General features: G+C 42.0%; 1 protein-coding gene across 1 annotated transcript in view; it reads left to right on the top strand.

The window, feature by feature from the left end:
• Positions 1 to 5,000, top strand: part of LOC119581227 (acetylcholine receptor subunit alpha-like) — a 145,218-nt gene that overhangs the window by 87,833 nt on the left and 52,385 nt on the right. The gene's annotated exons all lie outside the window — the stretch shown is intronic.

Raw genomic sequence — 5,000 nt, 5'->3', positions numbered from 1 at the left:
TCCTTTTTTTCTCTCCCGTGCTTTTTCCCTCCTTTCTTTATTCTCTTACCCTCTCCCTCTCTCTAATTCATCAAACTGACTTCCTCCCTCCATTCCTTCTTTACTTCATTTCCCACTTTCTTTCTCCTATCACCCCGCTTCCTCTCTCCTTTTCCATCCTTCTCTCTCTCTCTTTCTCCTATTTTCTGTGTTCCCATTTCCTCCTACCCTCGTTTCTCTCCTCCCCTTCCCTCTCCCCCTTTTCCCTTCTCTTCCAGTCTCCTTTCATCTGTTATTCCTTTTTACCATCCTTTCCTCACTTTTTTTCTCTCATCTCCTCCTACCTCCTCCTTCTTTTTACCTTCTCTGTTTCTTTCTCCCTCTCTCTCTCTTCGTAGGTGTTCACAATTCTCCGTACGTTCTGTTTTCAATGCGGACTAGTTTGTGCTGTGTTCAAAGCGAATTTGTTTGCTGTGTGTTCAGTACAGATTTCTTCGCGTAGTGTTCATTAGTGACTGGTTCAAGCTGAGGTCAGTAGAGATTTGTTGGCGCAATGTTCAGTAGTGACTGCAACGCGCTGTGTTCAGTAGAGATTTGTTGGCGCTGTGTTCAGCAGAGATTTTTTCGCGCAATGTTCAATAGTGACAAGTTCGCACTGTGTTCAGTAGGAGATTTGTTCACGCATTGTTTTTTTCTTTCTTTCTTTCTTTCTTTCTTTCTTTCTTTCTTCTCTCTTTTTTTTGGGGGGGCAGGTTAGCGGGGTTTTTTTTGTGTGTGTACGTTCTCCTGTTTCCTCCTCTTTTATTTCTCCTTTCTTCTCTTACTCCTCCTTCTCCTCCGTCTCTTTCTTCTTTTATTTTTTCCTTTTTTCTCCTCTTCCTCCTCTTCTTCCTCATCCTTCTCATCCACCCTTTTCTTCCTCGTGTTCGAATGGAGGAAGAACGAAGCAAAAGAGTAAAACTAGACGGGAAGGAAGATGCGATAAAACGAAGAGAAGAGGACGAAGAGAGAGGAAGAGGAAAAAGGAACATATTTCTTCGGCGCAGAATTCTGGGAAGCAAAAAGGAGGGAAAGTCACCAAGACCAGAGAGATGATAAAGGTGATGGGGAGGAAGATGATGGTGATGATGGTCATGATGACGGTAATGATGGTGAGAATGATGATGGTGATGACCACGATGACGGTGATAATGGTGAGAATGATGATGGTGATGATCGTGATGATGGCGGTAATGGCGGCGAGATGATGGTGATGATGACACCGGTAATGATGGTGACAGTAACGACGACAAAGACAACAAAGAAGAATGCGAGGAAAGAAAAGAACGGGGAATGAAACGAGGAGGAGGCAAGCGAGCGATAAAGAGAAGGCGCAGAACGTGAAGAAACTAGCCGAGGTTTACGCCCGAGTCTTAATGTTTCGGAAGTCGCCTCAAGAGATAAGATAAGAGCGTCCATTCTTATCGCCGGGCCTCGCGAGTCCGACCCGACGCCCTTGATTGCGGGGCGCGAGAGCGGTTGCGTTGGCGAGGCGGAGGGGAGGAGGTTGCAGAATGTCGGGGTTGTGCAATGCAGGGGTTGCGAAGTACTTGAGTTGTGAAACGCTGGGGTTCTAAAGCGCAGGAGTTGTAAAAAGACGTGGTTGTAAAATTTGTAAAACGCGGGGGTTGTAATGCGCAGGAGTTGTAAAAAGCCGGGGTTGAGGATGGGGGTAGTTAGGGGGGGTCCACAGGAGAGGTTTCCATGTGAAGCCTGGGGTGAGAGGGAGGTTTACGTCATCGAAGTGAAGATAGTGAGACGATTTTGTTTGTTTGTTTGTCCGTCGACGGTTCCTAACGTCTCCCCCCCCCCCTTCAACTGTGCCAGACGCGCATTTTTTATTGTTTGTTTGTTTATTTTGCTCGTCGACAGTGCCTTGGCAATATTTGCGTGCGTCGCTCTGGGAGGTATGAGAACAGATTTGCCGAGAAGACGAAATTACGAAGTTCCTTGACACAGGAGATGCGCGCCTTGTTTCTGCTTCCTGAACTTCCCGCGAGCCAATCTGAAGTTGCTGTGAGGGAATTGATCTTGTTTCTGCCTTCCTGAAATTCCTACTTGGCAACTGCTCTATCTTCCCTTTCCATCATCAGCTGATTCTGTGTCTGCTTCCTTCCTGAACTTAACGGCAGGCAGTGTTTTGCTTTCAGTATCATTCGTTTGTCTTGCTCCAGTTTTCAGAAATTCTCATGAAATAACGTTTATTCTCTTATGATATTGTTCCCTTAGAAAGCTTCATCTCCTTTTAATACTTTTTTTTATTTTATTTCATTATTATTTTTATTTTATTTTTTTCACTTTTCATCCCTTCATTTCACAATTCGCATTTTTTTTAAAAATAGCATGTTACCCAATCAAAAAAATCTTTCTAATCGATCGAAAGGTGACAGAAATTTCTAAAAGTATTCGTTTGTTCGAAATATTGCAGGATTAAAAACAAATGGTCATTTCAGCTTTTGGAAATGATATATATGATCACATGTATACATTCTACAATTTTCTTCGTTTAGTGTCGAAAACGATCTAGGTCCATGGTTTGAGGACGACAAATATACATACTATATGTATATATGTATCTTGTTTTGTTTGTTTGTGTTTTGTGTCGTAGGTCATGTTGAGGAAATTATATATATACTAATATGTATATATGTTATTGATTTTTGTGATAATATATATATGTTGATTTTTTTTTTTGTTTATATATTATATATATATATAATAGTATATATATAATATATAATATAATATATATATATATGATATATATATAAATATATAAATATATATATAAATTATATATATATATATATATATATATATATATATATATAAATATATATATAATAGTATATATATAAATGTATATATATATATATATATATATATATTATATATATATATATATATAATATATATATATGGCGCGATTCCTCCGCCAGGCGCAGGCGGCCGACTGCCCCCCCCCCCCCAGGCCCCGACGCCACCGCCCACCGGGGACCACGAAGCAGGGCGCCCTAGGTGAGCATCGCCAGACGCCGCCGGGGCTGGAGGGGCAGTCGGCAGGCCCTTTGCAGGCTCCGCAGGAGGAGGGGAAGAGACTGTAGACGCTGAGGGCGGCCCGGATGTGCATTTTGCTTTGCTCCTTTTTTTTCTTTTCCCTTGCGGTGCTTTTTCGCCTGTTTCTCCTTCTTTTTTATTTACTTGTCTGGGTTATTCTCTGTTTGCCTGTTTTCTCTTTCCCTCTCTCTCTCTCTCTCTCTCTCTCTCTCTCTCTCTCTCTCTCTCTCTCTCTCTCTCTCTCTCTCTCTCCTCTACCTCTCTCTTCCTCCCTCCCACCCTCTCCATCTTCATCTCCCTTCCTCTCCCTCTCCTTCTCCCTCTCACTCTCTACCTCGCTCTTTCTCCCCTGTCTGCAAAACATTTATTTGGATTATATGCGCGGCGGGATTCTTCGTCGTCCTCTCTCTCAGGCAGCTTGCTTTGTATCATTAAAGGTTGCTTGTGCATGTCGCGCGACTCGGCCCACGCTTTATAATGTAGTGTCTTTCAGAGAGGGACCCGCTGTGCGTCGTCAGTGCATCACTACATATTACCTTGTCTGTAAATTTCTCTCTTATCTTTACTGGCTATTATATATATATATATATATATATATATATATATATATATATATATATATATATATATATATATATATATAAAATATATATATATATATATATATATATATATATTTTTTTTTTTTTTTTTTTTTTTTTTGTTATTTATTTATCTATTTATTTAGAATTTCACAAGAATTTTCCTTAACCTGGCAAAGAAACACCATCTTTGTTGTGGTCATATTACACTCTCTCTCAAACTATCTGTCACTCTGTCTATCTGTCTATACATTTGTATATCTCGAGCTGTCTATTCTCCCCCTCGGCTCTCTCTCCTCCTCCCCTTCCCCTTCCTCCTTCCCTCTCTCTTTCCTTCTCTCTATCCTTTTACCTTCTCCCCATCTCCCTCTTCTTTATCCTCCCTCTTTCTCCCCATCTCCCTTCTCCCCTCCCCTTCCCTCTCTTTCTCCCTATCCTCCCTCTTTCTCCCCATCTCCTCCCCCCCTCTGCCTCTCCTTTTCCCTCTCCCTTTCCCTCCCCTTTCCTCTCTCCCCTTCTTCCCCTCCCCCTCCCCCTGAGAGCATGATGTAATGTTATCTTCAATACCCGAGGAAATATTAAGACGCAAGTGTAGCGTGCAGTGATGTAGTGACTATAAATTCTGGAAGAGCTGAGGGTTGTCTCACTTAGCACCGTCGCCTGGGTTTGTCTCCGCAATATGTTATTTGCTAAAGAGACGGTTGACAGCCATATTCTCATAACCACCTCGTACTCTCGTCTCGCCCTTTCTTTCCCATCTTGCGCTGGTGCAATCTCCTTTCTCGTAATTTTTCATTCATCTCACTTGATTTCGTTTCTTCTTTCTTTGTCTTTCTCTTTTTTGTCTCTCTCTCTCTTTCCGTCTCTTGGTCTTTCTCTCTCTCACTCTCTATCTATCTATCTATCTGTCTGTCTATCTGCCTGTTTGTATATCTGCATTTCTAATCTATATATCTATCTGTCTGTCTGTCTGTCTCTTTATCTCTCTCTCTCTCTCTCTCTCTCTCTCTCTCTCTCTCTCTCTCTCTCTCTCTCTCTCTCTCTCTCTCTCTAACTTTTAATTCTTCCCTTCTTTTCCTCTTTCCCTGTTCACTTTATCCCTGTTTTGCACATCCTGTCCGTGCAGCGTTTCTCATATTCCAACACTTTATGGAAACCTTCCACTTTGTCATCCAACTCCGCTGAGAGAAATCGATAAAAGACAAAGTATATGACACTGCGTGTGCGTGTGTGTGTGTGTGTGTGTGTGTGTGTGTGTGTGTGTGTGTGGTGTGTGTGTGTGTGTGTGTGTGTGTGTGTGTGTGTGTGTGTGTGTGTGTGTGTGTGTGTGTGTGTGTGTGTGTG

The sequence above is a fragment of the Penaeus monodon genome, chromosome 14 (assembly GCF_015228065.2).
Source record: "Penaeus monodon isolate SGIC_2016 chromosome 14, NSTDA_Pmon_1, whole genome shotgun sequence".
NCBI lineage: Eukaryota > Metazoa > Arthropoda > Malacostraca > Decapoda > Penaeidae > Penaeus > Penaeus monodon.
This window is presented reverse-complemented; position numbering and strand designations above follow the sequence as displayed.